Consider the following 16,376-nt stretch of genomic DNA (forward strand, 5'->3'; position numbering starts at 1 on the left):
ATCTTGTCCTGTCGCTTGGCACCGCCGAGCAGAGCCTGGATCCATCCACTGACACCCTCCCTTTGGATACTCACAGCCGCTGATGGGGCAGTGAGATGTAGTAGAGATGGTAGTAGTGAGATGTTTCTGGGTGTTCTGCGAGGTGCTGAGGCTCCAGCACACCTGAGTCAGATGTCTCATGCCTCTTCCTCATTGTTTGTTAGTTTCTTTTTTCTCTGAATTAAATAATAACAATTGCAGACAAAAGAGTCAGAGACCTGGGTTTAGATTACGTCTTGATAGTGTTTTAGGATGCATGTGCACACTTAGTTTCTCAGACAGGAAGTTTTCAGATTAATCACTCCCAGAGTTGGATTTCAGAGCCTAGAACTGAAAGCAAAGGAAGGCTTCAAAGATCTAACCCTTACCAATATATCAAATATTTTGGCTGCTGCCACTATGTAAATGTACTCTGTTTATGATCCAGATATGCAGAGTACCTGGTTTTGTAATAAAGGTTAAACAGCATTGCCAAAACAAATCATTGCATAGCATACATGGGAAGCAAAATACTCATAAAAAGCATAGACTTTCTCCCAAACAAATGGAGAAAGAAGTTGAAACATGGTTGGGATATATTTTAGGCTGGAAATTGTGTTTCACCAATGGCAGTATCTTATTACAGAAATACTATACCTGTTTTTATAGAGAAGTATGTTTTCCTTTCATCTCCATTGTAACTTTTGCATGGTTTGTGGAAAAGTTGCCCTGAATGTACCACTGTGACAAGAAATAAAACTCTTTCCGTGTGTGTGTGCATGCAGATAAGCAAGAAGGTTTCGCATTGTGTGAATTAAGATATACATTAAAATGTCCAGTCCTTCCACCTGTGGCCCTAGCAGAAAGATTCCTGCATCCTTGGTAATTTCTGTGCCTGGCAAGTCGACTTTTCATCACATTGATGTCCAGGAATCCTTCTCAGAAGTAGAGAGTGGCTACAGTACTCAATGCCAAGATATCTCACATAATTTTCAATTAAAATTTTTCTATTATTGCAGGTATTATCTGCACAATTATAAATGTAAACATAAAGGTGGGAGATTGCATTTGAGTCTTCTCTGTCCAGTTATATGGAGATTTAAGGAGATTCAGCAATTATTGGATCAATACCACATCTCTCCTTAGAACTGCCTTTATAATTTTTATAGTTCTTCACTCATTGTGTATTGTGTCATCTCATATTTTTGATCTTGCACTTCCTATCATTTATCTTTGTGTGTTATTAAATTTTCAAATGTTCATATGACCATCATGTCAATTCTAGCATGTTTGCATTTTAAACTTTTTCTTTGCTTTTAGGATCTCCTAGTTCTCTTCTACCATAAATTCACTATCCAGTCACTATGATTCTATGTAGCCTTCACTTTTTCCACATCTCTCCCTTTTAATAACCATCTTTTTTTATTTTTCCTCTGTTTCCTAATATTTTTATCATTGTCCCCTTGACCGTTTGTAACCTATTACTCTTGGGCAACAAGAAGCTAACCTTACTTAAAAAACAATGTGCTTAGATTAACTGCTGAACAGCTACAATGACTAAACAGGATTTAAAAACATTTTCCAAGTACAAGGTCATTCAAAGTTGAGCTGAGAAGATTCAGTTATTACAGGGGCTAGGCTCAAAGTTTGACAGAACACAAAACAACAGACCGCAATTCCTTACAACTTTAGAACTTAAAGAATGAAATTAGTGTAGATGCAATATGTTACCACAATAAACACAAAAGTAACACTCCCCCAAAACAAGATATTTATTTTAAGGACCTAATATTTTTGTATATTGTTTAACTAACATCACATTTGTTTTCCTGCTATTTCATAAGCGTATTCTCTATAATATAAAGATTCTAGTTATTAACCCAAACAGTATTCATGATAGTTCTTAGAATATTAGAGAAAATTTAAAATGTGGAGTTGGGAAGTTTTGGTGAATTGGGAGACATTGACTTGTATTGGAGTATTTTGTACATTATGTTTCTCCCTAGTCTTCATACTTTGGAACCCTGCATTTACAGTCATCAAATCCATGAGACTGTTAGGCTAAATTCTTTCAAAACTATTTTTCCTTTGGATTTCACCTTCTTAAAATTAAACAGTGTCTATTAGAACTATATTGCACAACTGAAACCTATTTGTTATGGCTTTTACTCACCTACAGTTCCTATGAATGTTACACAAATGGAAGTGCTCCCCGAGTTGCTTCAGTGATAGAAGCAAAAATTTTTTTTGTTTGGTGGGCTGTTTCTTTTTTTTACTCTTGGGAAATTCCACATGTGTCTTTGAAACATGTTCATATTACAAACATGTTGCTTTTACTCTTGATCACATAATTACTTTTTTTTTTCTGATTGTATGTTTCTTTTCCTTATCATAATGTGAAATATAAAGTTACTCCATCCATTGTGGCAATCCAAATACATGTCTTTACCTCTAATAATGAAGTAAGTACATAATAGATCATTTTCATTTTCCTTTAAACAAAAAATGACTTTACTAGCCTGATTTGAATTAAAAATGTTAAAATGTTATACTAAAGAATTTGCATTTGTCCTTGGATTTTTCATGCTGACTGTTCATATTTGTCACTACTAGTTTGCTAGGAAACAGCATCATCAAACAGGCGCTTTCTGAAAAATGTTTGTCAGCTAAAGTGAACAAAACAAGTCAAAATTGTTGAAATTATTTCTAGCAGGTTTTGGCAATGTCCTCAATATTTTAGGAATTTCTATGTTTCTCAAGAACATATGACAACCCTAGAAATATGTTCGATCTTGTTTAGACAATGATTTCAAAACATACTTGCCTCCAGTAAAAGTTTCTGGAGGTTTTCTGATGTAGGGTTGAGTTTGGGTTGGTTTGGTGGTTTTTACTTGTGTGTGTCTTGTGTGGGGCTGTGGGAGACATTCTCTCCACTTCTGTGACAGCTGTATATAATAGCATGATTATGGTCATAGGAAGAATGGAGATATAAAAGTGGAAAGGTCTGTAAGGAGAAGTAATACCTGATATTGGATTGCCCACCATAAGGAAGAGAACCAAGAGAACAAACAGACCATTTGGTTGTAAAAAAAAAACTTCATATTGAATTAGCTGACTTTGAAGAAGTGAAGCTGGAAAAGGTCAGCATGGAAGCCTAGATTCACTGATGTACAGGCCTGGAGTTCTACCACTAGCACAACTCACTTTTCACTCAATGAAAAGAAAGTGCCATCTTATTCTCATAAGCAGAGAGTAAGATACCAGAGGTCTGATTTGAACCTGAAAAGACAAGAGGTAGAACCAAGTTGCCTCTAGAATGTATCAATTTTATTGCTTTAGTTTAATACATACTTTTCTACTGCACACTATGCCTTTCTTAAAGGTAAACATCAATCAACAGGTTACATTCCCCAGAAGGGCCACATCATGATGCCAGAGTCTGTAACATGGCCCTGTTCCACTTACCCTTACCATGGAGAAGGCTTCGGTTTTTCGTTGTCTTTTAAATGAGGTCACAGACCTTGGCACTACACCCATCAAGGCAATGAAAAATAAAAGCCAGTTAATATAAAGCAGGGCATGTCAACCGAACAAAGCACCGAGGGAGGAGGTGATTAACAGTTCTGGATGAAGTCTTCCCCACCCCATAGCACCTGCCAGAAACGGGAGGCTGTGAGGGAGGGGCAGACAGCTGAAGGTCATTAAGAGGCAGAAGTAGATTCCAGGGTGGCTGTCCTGGCAGAGGCAATATTGGGTTTGTGTTGTGGTAAACTGAACAGATAAGTTCAGCTGAGCACTGGGAATTGATTGTTACTTTGTTATTTGTTTCCTAGTGAAATGAACACCAGAAATTTGAGCTTTGACCTTGAATGAGGTGCATAGCCTGTATCATAGACTAACTGGGAGAGTCACCTTATTATGGAAGGGTTGCGTGGAAAATGAAAAGCACAGTTTCATCACCTTGAGAAAGGGTGTGAAGAATACATGGCCACCCAGGCTCAGTAAGTAAGCCATGATGCCCTCGTTAACCCAAGGAGTGGTTGCTGACAGGGGCAACACTGTCCATGACCACCCAAACTTTTTAGAGTGCAGGAGATGCAGATGAGACACTCCCTCACCCTAGGGATTGCAGCTGAGAACATACACCTACACGTCCTCTCATTGCAGTCATTCACATGCATACGACACAAGAGCCATGAACTTGTGAAAGAGCCTCAAAATTACCCATTTTTAATACTAGGAATAAGGTTTGCAACAGTTTGTATGTTTTAGTATTGGACGCTGCTGCACAATGCAGTGAAATGAACTGATTTTCTGACTGGGGACAAATTAAAAGTATAAATACTGGAATTAATGAAATAAGAAATTCAAACTCAATTTAAAAATGCTACATTTCAAATCTCTGTCATTCTGAAATAGTAAGAGAATTTTGAATAGAAATTTTAAAGTGAATGACTTAGGCAGGCTGCAAAATTGATGGAAGTATAGCTTACCCCATTTTACATGACAGAGAGGTTAAGATGTAGGCAGTAAAGTTGTCACTGCAGAGTGCACAGCAGTAGCACTGATAAAGCTGAAAATATTAAATAGGGCATAAATCAGAACCCAGTAATGTTTGTGCTCAGAACAGAGGCAAGACATGTGATTTTCAGGTCTTTGTTTAACAGTTCATACTGTGTTAAAAAAAAATAAAGGCCTTAGGAAAATAAATAAATTGATACAAAGTATAAGCTAGTAATTTAGTCAAAAACCATTTGCTGCAATTTAAACACTTTTTCTAATTTTATCAATGTGCTTAAATTAATGTTATATGTTTTTCAACAGACGCTAGCTTTTAAAGAAGAAAAAATATTTGCTCGCACTCTAAGACAAGGAGTTTTTGACATCTTGTTATGAAATTCCTCTTGCCTCAATTACCTTGCTGAGTTCTTTAGCTTGAAATTGTGAGGTAGATGTCTGTTTGTTTCTGTTTGTTTTTGGATTTTCAGTTGACCATCAGGTTTAACTTAGAGTTATTTACAATCACTTGAATTCAGAAACTTCTTCAGATGAACAAGCAAGATTCTATTTTTATTATCTGTGTGCACCGTGGCAGTAGCTGAGAGTTACTGGGAGGGCACTTTGTGCTGCAGTATTTCAGTTGCTAACGCTGTTCCCAAAAGCACTGTTTGCTATAAATTCCCAGCCCAAGGGAATACAGAACAGATACTGCACATTGCATTCTAGGGTGGTACTGCAGACTCAGCCCAACATGAACTCTTCTTGCAGCCTGAACTCCATCATCACAGTGGGATTCAACTGACTCAATTCACAGAGATAGAGCTCGTGTATTTTGGCAGCAATGCAAAGTTGTGCATTTGAACTTTCCTTTCCTTTCCTACTGTGGCTGATTTTAGAGTAACAAAGTGAGACTCCATATCTGTTGATTTAAGTTTTTAGACATAGTTTTTACTCAACAGAGTTGCTTCCTTTAGAGACAGAAAATATTTAAGAATAAATACTACCTAAATATCTGTATTTAAAAAAAAAAAAAAACAAAAAAAAAAAAAAACACTAAATCAAGCATTTTAATGAAGACTGCATTTAAAATTACCTGGAATCATTCAAAACTAAAAGATAATTCCTGCAGAAATTACGGGGGCTTTTAATACTGAATTTCGATAAATGTGTTTGTCTTGGTTAGTTTTCTCAGCAGTTGTATCCTCTATTAATGTGCACAAGATAAGAATTGATTTAAGCATGTAAAATAATTTAATTGTCTGATGGCAGACAGTAGAAGGGTTTACAGGATAGATTTTCATGCTTACTCATTTGTGAGGGGGACAAGCAGTTGTTAAATTCAGTTTCAAATTTACAAAAAAACAGAAATAGAATTCTTGGTACACCTGATTTTCAATTCAAAAGTAAATAACCAACGTTCTAATAGAGTATTAGAGTGGTTTGCCAAGAATAATTACATTCCCCTTTTTTTTTTTTCCAGAAAATGAAACTTAATTATTACCAGCTCTCACAATTCTATTGGAAGATCCCTGTCACTTTCCTTAAAACTCCTTCTGGAGTCCTTTGATTACATAAGAATTTCTAAGGTTGTTTCTTATTACGCTTTTAGCACTTCTATCTCACAGTATAAAAATATGGCCCAAATAGGACCTAAGAGCTCAAAACTGAAAATCAAGTATAAATAGCTAAATTAGAAATCACAAATTTATTTTCCTTCTGACCAGTGGTTTTTGGACACTTAGCATAGGTAGCACTAGATATCTCTTGAAAACCACAGATAAAAAAAAGCTAATTTGGCTGTATGACCCAAACAGTGGTAGAAATATGCTAAATTTCTAGTTACATATAGACTAGTTGCATATACTAAAAAATTGATACTAATATTTTTCATTGCTTCAATCGTCCGAACTTACCACAATATGATATATTGAGAGTGTGAATGATAAAAAGGAAATATGTAGCCCAGACAGCAATTACATTAGATCATGTGTTGATTTTCCTCCCCTTTCTTCAGGGAATGTGGTACAGCTACAGGTAGAAGAATATACAGTCTCAAGTTGCAAGCTAACTCCACTTTTTCATTATCATCAGTTGAGTCTTTGTATTCCTAGTGAGTGTCAGCTTGACATCTGTCTCCCCTGACCAGTCCTGCATCCTGACCATGTGACTCCTGACCACATAATCTGTTTTGCAAGTATGCCCAAAATTATCCAGTTACTGAGTTGCTCTGCTATTCTTCATGAGCTTTATGGCAGTATTTTGTGATCTAGAAAACCCTTTGTGTTAGTCAGTCTTTTATCTTCTCTAAGGTATCGTTTCTGAGAATCCACCCATGTTAATTTAGATGCCAGTACTTTGACAAATGACTTCTGAATAATCCAGCAGCAGCTTCAAATACAGTCTTTGCATCCCTGGCCCCCTGTGCATGGCTAAGACTTCCACATAACCTCTTATATAAGGAGCAGAGCAAGCAGCAGAAGACAGTAGCTTCTTAAAATGTTGCAGCTTTATAGATTAAGTGGTAATATTTGTATAATTTCCAGGAACACTCAAGAAGATAACTTGGGGTCTGTGAATTCTTATCTATGTACATAATTTTGGTTTTGTCTACTGTAAATAGACAAAATACTCATCTGGCATATTTGAAGAATCTATCATATGTTGTGCTAATGGGATTATTTGTATTTGGTAGGTACATTGCACATTGCAACATTCCTGCTAAATACCTTAATTGTTTTTTAAAAAACAAATTTGGGAAGCTTGGTGCTAATGCCTCAGCATGCTCAGGCACCATTTAATTTTTTTTTTTTTTTTTTTTTTTTTTTTTGTGCTAATAATACATAAGTCTGCCAAGTCATGGAGACCCACTTCATACCAAAACCTCTTGGTATGCCCCTAAACAGAGGAAATGTAGTCTTTTACATTTCCTACAAGTACTTACCCAATTGCATAGTTCTTTTTAGAGGGTTGTTCTGACCTCATGCTTCACAAAAAACTATTCTATTATTCTTGTGACGTGCAGCACAGGGGAAATAGCTATTATGTTGATTTATATTACAGTTGAAATGTTGTTTGAGGGTCCAAGGTCACCCTTGCACTCTCCCCTGGCTGACTTCGGGAAGACAACATTTTCAGTCATTGTCCTTTTTCTATATCCCACCATTGTGTAGTGACAGGCTGACCTTTCTATTTGAAAATATTTTACAAGACAGTAAATACACATAGGAAACAAGGTCTGAAGTAGAAGGAGGAATTAGAAGGCCTATATCATCAAATCACACTGTACAGGCATAAAATAGCAGTGCTTCAATGCCTGGAGGACACCAATGGAAAGAAATATTAAATCTAAAAGAAAATATTAATGCAAAAAATTTTTAGCAAAAAATAGTAATTTCTCCCAGTAGCTAAAGAGAACCTGGTTATGTGAATATAGGTCTTTGCTCTTAAATAGGATTCGTATGTTTTAAACATAAAAATACATCACCATGGGAGTTCCAAAAGATAAACTCTGCCTGGATACAGAAGAAGATTTAGTATTCCAGTATCCCAGACTAAATCAATAACTGGCATCTTATCTGGTCCATTTATTGAGAGAACATGATTTGCTTTTTCTTTGCATCATGTTAATGGATTTCTTTTCCTATTGAATAATACCTCTGTATGAATATTGTTTTAAAGCTTATTTAGGTGTACATTTCCTTTGTACAGATTATATGCTTATCTAGGATTATATACAGTGGAGTGTTGCTTACAAAAGTGCTGTTACTTGGATCTGTTATTTTCTAGTATCCAAAGTAATAAAAAAATATTATGTTTCACTGTTAACTTTACACAAAGGTTCGGGTAACTATGCAGCCTCCATCTCATTTGGAAAATGAAACATCTGGATCTACACATCTTCATCAGCATTCAGAGTAGTAGAAAAATCTTAAAAACATATAACAGAAGGTAAAACAATACCCTTCATTAATGTGATTTTAAAAATAATTATTTTCATTTAAGTACTGCTGGTTACATTTGATAAGGAATTGTCATAGAAACTGTGGTTTACAGAACCACAATTACTGCAGATTTATTTGCATGCATACTATTGATTTGCTTATTTTTTGCATTATCTAACTTGCCGTTTCTTGGATTGGAACAGAAGTTTTCTGCCACTGCCTTAAGTCCCAGCAGACATATTCTCTTTCCTTCCAAGCAAAACCTCTTAATGAAACCAGAGAGTACTTTTCTCTAATCTTGCACCCATGTCACCCATGAGTTGCAGCTCTACTACCCTCCAGGAAGCCCACCACTTTCTTTCACACTCTTTTACTTTGTATGGCTAAAAAATTTCAGCTGTGTGTTTCTATTTATTACAAGGTTTTTATTATTATATTTACTGCAAAAATTTATTTAGAATTATGTCAGTTGTCACATTATACCTGCCCTTTATACCTCTTTTGCTCACCAGTGCTTTTCAGTCTGAGTAATGGAACCTCAATAGTGTCATTTTACTTTTAGAATCTCTCAGAAGTAAGTGTATGTGTCTGTCTGTGATGACTAGGGGACATTAGACCACAAGAGAAAGGTCACACCATTTTTTATTTCCTTCATTCTGGCATGTTCGGGCCTTTCCTTGACCATTCCTTTCTCTGATCTTTCCTTTCCTTTCTTGAAAAATATGTACTGTTTTACACATTAGAAACTTGCCATTTCTAAACCTGATTCTTTCTTTTTACCACCTTCTGCTCGTTTCTGTTTTAATCATCAGTGCAGGTAACATGTGCCTGTTTTTCTTCTTCAATCAGGCCCTTCTTCCAATTTATCCCTGTGGTAACGTTGCTTAGTAGGCCATCCTTCTTACTCTGGGTTGGCCCCCTATGTTCTTTTTTTCAGTAGTATTGACAAGTTCTTAGGTAAGCTCATAGTTTCCTCTATTCCTTCTTCCAGTTCTCTCCTGCAATGTGCACTGCTATAATCTCTATCTTCTCTGCTCTTTAGAGCATCCATAAAGTCTTTTAGTGTCTGCACACAGGCACCTTTGTTTGTCAATCACTGTGTGGCCTTGCCAGTCATCTTACTGCTTATTGCCTGTTCTTTTCTTTGGAAGAATTAAAATATATTTTCATCCTGTCTACATCAGTGAATTTTTTCTGCTCTGTTGGATGAGCCATCATATCTCTCTGCAGCTATATAGTCCCAGAATTTTTGTTCCTTTCTGATGTCTTGGGGTTTAAGTAGAAGTTGGCTACTAATGAAATGCAGTATTGCGGGAAGTACTAAAATTTTGTCCTTTCTTGCCCAGACCAGTTACTTGCATCACAAAGTCCTTTTATCTGAGGTAATTGTATAGACTGCACATACCATTTATTTGAGACTTCAGAGGACACATGCTGTCTGTACAAAGCCTTTCATACACAGACTTTCTCATACATTTAATTACACTAAATGAAACTATATACTACTATCCTAATATAGAGGAGACAAGATCTTCCCATGTGTACTGGTTTTGGCTGGGGTAGAGTTAATTTTCTTCACAGTGGCTGATATAGGGCTATGTTTTGGATTTGCACTGAACACAGAGTCGGTAATCCAGAGTTGTTTTTGTTACTGTTGAGCAGGGCTTACACACAGCCAAGGCCTTTTCTGCTTTTCATATTGCCACATTGGGGAGGGAATGTGCCACATACCAGCACGCTCAGGATATAAAGTGGGGGAAGAAAAGAGGGAGGGAGGGAGGATGTTCAGAGGGATGGCATTCGTCTCCCCAAGTCACCATTACTTGTGATGGGGCCCTACTCTCCTGGATACAGCTGAACACCTGCCCGCCCATGGAAAGCAGTGAATTAATTCCTTTGTTGCTTGGCTTGTGTGTGCAGCTTTTGCTTTACCTGTTAAACTGCCTTTATCTCAATCCACAAATTATCAACCTTTTACCCTTCTCATTGTCTCGTGGATACTGCTGGTGGGGCAGTGGGCAAGCGACTGTGGGATTTGGCTGTCAGCTGGGATGAAACCAGGATGCCATGCAGGAGCACTCACCCACACAATATTCAGTAGTATATTCTGGCAATAGGTTTGCTCCTGCTGACTGCTTCTTGACCTGTGCCTTCTCTTTTTCAGCAGTCACATGAGATACTGGGCCAGCTTCCCTTCCAGGAGTTTTTTGGTAGATTTCACAGAGACTTGGGCAGAACACAGAGCTAAACACCTGCTCAGCACAACAGGAAAGTGGATGGTTTCTTTTAGGAAGAAGGGGGAAATAGGAGAAGTAGCATCTGCTTCAAACAAAATGCCCAGCAAGTACAATTTACCAGAAAGACAGTGAAACTCTCTCCTTCACTTCTACCATGCTGGCCAGTTTTTTATCCATCATATTGCAATGATAATGACCTGGCTAACAGAAGACTGTGGCTTATAGTTGTAAGAATTTAATTTTCCTTCACATCCAGATGGCAGAAGAGTGTAACCTAATGGATTTAAAGCCAATTCACACTGGCTGGGAGCCTATGCTGAAGGCTACTGCAAAGTCCCAAAAAGAAAACTGGATATAATATAAATATGGTTTACAGGGCTTGTCTTAGCATATTTGGTAATGTTGGCTCAGTAAGATTAAAGCTTTTGAACACTTCACATATAAATGTAAAGATTTACAGAAAAGAGCCAGCAACTGCCAGTGTCAGATAGTCAACCTGATGTCAAGGGAACAGGAGAGTGATCAAATAAGGTCAATTACAAATTTTCCTTTTTTTTTTTTTTTTTTTTTTGATCATTGGTTTGGGAATTTTCTGGGGGCTAAGAAGAGAAATGAAGCTTTATTCCGTGTCATCTTGAGTAACCTTAGATATTCAGACTGTATTCCAAAGGAGCTCTCCTATATGGATTAGTAGTATTGAAAGAAACCATTAAGGTGTGTCCTTGACACTTTCACTTATTTGCAAGAAAAATTTTAACTGTTTTCAGCAAAAACTTGTGAAAGAACATGGATCTGAATCATATATTGTAGTGTTAAGCATGGCAATGCAAACTATGTAAATCTATTTTCACACCTTTTGTTGCTTTACATCTCATAATATACTCTATTTTTTTTCTTATAAACTGTAGTTTTTCCACTATGTTTGGGGCTTAGGTGATCTCACCTCTGTCCAGTTTTTAAAGAATGTACTGCCAGACTTTACTGAGGGACCTTAGTCTAGTGTCTGCCCTTACAGTATTGTATGTGCACAGTAAATCCAGATTATCAAATACAAACCCACCCCGTAATACATTCACAATGTATGTATTACACATGTATGTAATACATACATGCATGTGAAGTTGGTCTGAACATGCTTGTATGACATACACATGCTTGTACCATCTGGAGTAGATGTGAAGTATTAAGCATCAAGACTGTGGTGTAACTCTCAGGGCCTCCGTCAAACTCGTTCAATGTCTTAAGACCTCAGCACTAATAGGCAGCGTAAAATAGCATAAACAAATAGGTTATTCTGCAGTCTCTCATGTAACAGGATTGTCCTTTCTATTCACATAAAAATATAAAAAATAACAAATCTTATTCAAGATCATTATCACTGCATCATCAGGATGTCTAAACTTTTCATAGAAATACCACTGTATTTTTTCTCTGAAGTAAGTAGACTGAGGAGATAACTAAAAGACAGTGATTCAATAGTATAAAATAAAGAGAAGTAACATAGTGGATGTTAAGATGTCAATTTAGTTAATATAAAATACTCTGATTTCCAGAAAGGATGAGCAGTAAAAGCAATAAGTCTCTTACAAGAATGCAGGAGTTTGATAATAATTAAGGTTCCTGCAATGATATTCTTGTACAGTTTCTTTATTATGCTGTCTCCTAAATAAGCTGTATTTATTAATAGCATTTAATATCTAGAGATAATTTACCACAGATAATTAATATGTGACAGGACAGAGCTATATGAATGATCTGTAAGCTGACAAAGCATTCAGTTTGATTGAGGGGCTCTATCCCAAGATACACCACAAATTGTCAAATGTTACCATTTAAGGCCAAACATAATTAGCCAAATGCAGTTTCGACTTAAAATTGTTAATGTGTGTGTGTGTAACAGCAATAATGTTAATACATTACCACTATCAACAGTAGCAGTAGTAGTAGTATCAATATTATTACCTCCTTGAAATTGTTGGGTGGGAATAATAATTATACGGTTTTGTGTTATGTTAAATAACAAACATATTCAAAAGCACAGAAAATTGTTAAAGGCAATAAAAGCTTTATTTACTTTATATTTCAGCTCCTGTTTTGTTTGTTTCTTCAGGAATTTGTTCAGTATTGTTTCTTGTCTTTTGCCTAGAGTAAATAATGAGTCACAACATAATTGGTAATGATTAATGTTCAACAGACACTTTCCAGATGAGCATGATGTCCCAATCAAAGGTTGCATGTTTCCTCAGACTTGTATTTTATGTCAGTATTTAGACCTGACCACAAGTACAAAGTGCTAAAACCTCAGAATCATAATGGGTTATAATCCTTCTTTCTTAAATAATTATGTATCTACATGCTATAAAATGTTTGGAAAATCATGCCTGAGTCCTGAAAATTCACAAAGCTCTTGTCAGGATCAATTTCTCGCAGAAAGAAAAGTAACGCTGATCATATCACTCTTTATTTTGTATCCAAGTGAGTTCATAATTTCTGTCTCCATGTTTTCATAACCATTATAATACTAAGGATGAGGTCAGGAAGGATTTTTTCAGCTCTTGTTTTTCCCTTTTTTAAAATTTCTTCTGTTTTACAGGTTTTAATTTCTTCTGTTATACATCCATGGTTTTGTTTTGGTCATGTAGATTACAGCACTTATAATCACACAGGTTTTTGAGAACTCTATTATATAAATTACCCAAACAGCTTAATTCACTGAAGCATATAAAGGAAAAATAAAAGTAATTTATAGCTTTTTCTTTATTCATTCAATTATTAATTATTATGATAGCAGAGGAAATAACTCACAGATGTCTAGCTTATATTGACAAAGAAACTTTTATATACTACTAAAATTACTTTAAAATTTCATTAATAATGTAGCTAGATATTCAAACCCAATGTGCATTTATTTAGTATCTTGGATACTCATGTTAAAACAGCACAGAGATTCTTCTCACAGTAGACTTGATTTTGTTTTCTTCTATACCTACTGTTGCTGCAACACTCTGGAATGGTTGTACTCTATCCCCCATCAGGTAAGTGCAAGTCACTTGTGCTACTATCTACAGGCCATGAAGGTAACAGACAGACTCCTCTATCTGTACTGGATTTTGGATTGTGTGTTCTTATGCTGTTCCCTTGTACAAGCTGAACTTGTACAACTAGAGATACTGTTAGCACATCAGTTGCTCCAATTCAGTTTTAAGTTAACAACAGTAGCTGTATCTATATATAAAGAGAAGTTTTTGGGTTGTTTTTTGGGTTTTATTGCATTCAGATTTTTAGACAAATCTTAATAAGTAGACTATTTATGACTTCATTCTGTTCAGAGTGAACTAATGGGATCTGCATTCCTCATGACAATTTTAGCACTACTTTTCTGGTGTTTAGGTAAACACGCAGGATTGCCTGAAAGATCATCTCACTGTATTACAGGAAATTCTTATTCTGGTAAATTCTGCTTTCCTGTTTGTTAGGGGTTTTTTAATGTTGTTGTTGCTTAATTAGCTGAATGCTGTTTTAAGTTCCTACTGTGTATTGGCCTAGTCATGGGAATCGAATCTATGTCTCTTCTCTATTTTTGTGAGTCAAACGAGTAAAAGGAGCTGGAATGAGATGAACACGCCTTATTGAAAGCCACAAAGTCGTAATAGCTGAGCTGCAGCAGCCCTTGATTGAAAGGACACTGAAGTGTCCAAGGAGAGATTAGTGAACAAAAAAAGTATCTGTTTACTTAATTGGAGAGAGTAACAGGCCAGCTTTTTGCCTTTCTCAGATACTAACAATGTATTTGGTTCACTTTTTTGTTTCATGTCTGGTCTTAAGAACACACAGTACCAAGTGCACCTACTTGTAGTTCCTTCAGAAATGAAAGCAAGAGTCTTTCTTGTCCAGTTCACCACTCAGCTCTGTGGTGGTTAACCCGTCTTTCAGCTAGCACCAGCAGACACACAATCCTACTTAGACTACAGCAAAAGTCTACATTATAGTACCTGCTATGCTCTACACCACACAAGACCTTAGTTGCTGAAACAATAATTTCCAGATGTTTCTGAATAAGAGTTTCCACCGCTGAAACCTGAGTATAGAAAACTGTTCCTTTTTTACTCTTGATTATCCCAAGACTGAAAAGGCATCCTTTTCAGGCATCCTGAAAAGGCATAATCCTTTACAGGTAAAGGATTCCTAGCCAAATTTAGGGACTATGAAAATGGTCAGAAGTGAATTTCCTAGTGATATACATCAGGAACACATATTCTAAAAAAATTAAAATGAAAAACCAAGCTCGTCAGTAGTACAGATCTTGTTTGGTCATCAAGCTCTGCCATAATTCCATCTGTTCAACTGGAACTTCATGTTTTCAGGTGGACTGTGGAAAATGGAGTTTTTCCTTCATTTTAAAAGGCCAGGGTAAAGTTTCTGTCTTCATAATCTTGCCCTCAACCAGCAACTTTTCTTCCTGAGTGGGAAAAACGAATCCTGTTAACAGAACTGAGAGATAGTAGAGATGAGAAGAACCTAGAATAAAAAAAGGAGACTGGATGAAGCTTGAGAAGGGACAGGGGATATAACCAAAATGAGGACAGCCAATAAGTGCAATGGCAGCTAGAACCCTATCATTTCCAAATACTCAACTAGAATCCCCTAAAATCTGAGTTTTCTTTGTTTTAAGATTCCTATGCTTGGAGCCATAAACTATATCAATACTTTTTTTTGCATTTTCATAAATCTGGATAGGCTGTCAGTTCACTAGCACATTTTGTACACATGGTACCTCATTTTGAAGACTTTCTGGATTTGAGCATCCATACAGATTTGAATTCTACAGCAGTGTTTCATATCTCATAAAGCATCTCAGCAGCTTAAATTATGTCCTTCTTAGAGGTCATCAGATCAACAGAACAAAAAGATAAAGATCTGATCAATAGAAAAAAAAGATAAAGATTTTTTAAATATTTTATAAGAACAATTACTCTTCACTTTGGAAACTAAAGAGATTCAGATTTAAGAAAAATCCTAAGTATTCATATTACTAGCCTTCATTTTATGCATTTAAAATAAGGTGACCTGTATTTCAGGAATACTGAGTAATCACAGGTCTATATAGAATTTTTTCAAACCAAAGCTGCTTACTGGAGGTTCTATAAAGATAATGTCTTCTAAACTCTATAAATATATGACTTCTAAACCTTACTTGTTTAAAGTTTGGCATGAGCAGGCAGTATTTGTAAAATTAGAAGATATTTCCTTCCTTCAGTTGTTTAACTTCTCAACTTATGGTTCCATCATTGTAATAGTTTCTTTAACCTTTTAACTAGAACCCATAGGTTTCAAAAACCCACAAGAATTGGAATGTCTTTAAAAACAAGCTAAAAGCAAAACAAGACTTAAAATATTTTATTTCTGCATCATAAACCAGAGAACAAATACTCATTGTTCCTTTTTGCCTCTGTTTCTGATCACTGTTTGCTAAAACATAAATCTCCATTGACAATCAGCTGCAGCAGTAAAAGAATTTATCCTATCCTATTCCATTCTGAAAAGTGATTTGTGCCATTCAGAGCAAAATACAGATCTTCTATTTCATGTTTCTTTAAAGATTAAAAAGGAAATTAATAAATCCTTAAGACATAAATTAATCAAAGTAATTAAAATCACAATAACCATCATTTACTTGCTA

The sequence above is a fragment of the Agelaius tricolor genome, unplaced genomic scaffold (assembly GCF_023055355.1).
Source record: "Agelaius tricolor isolate 1412-34295 unplaced genomic scaffold, bAgeTri1.0.p SCAF_4, whole genome shotgun sequence".
NCBI classification, from domain to species: domain Eukaryota; kingdom Metazoa; phylum Chordata; class Aves; order Passeriformes; family Icteridae; genus Agelaius; species Agelaius tricolor.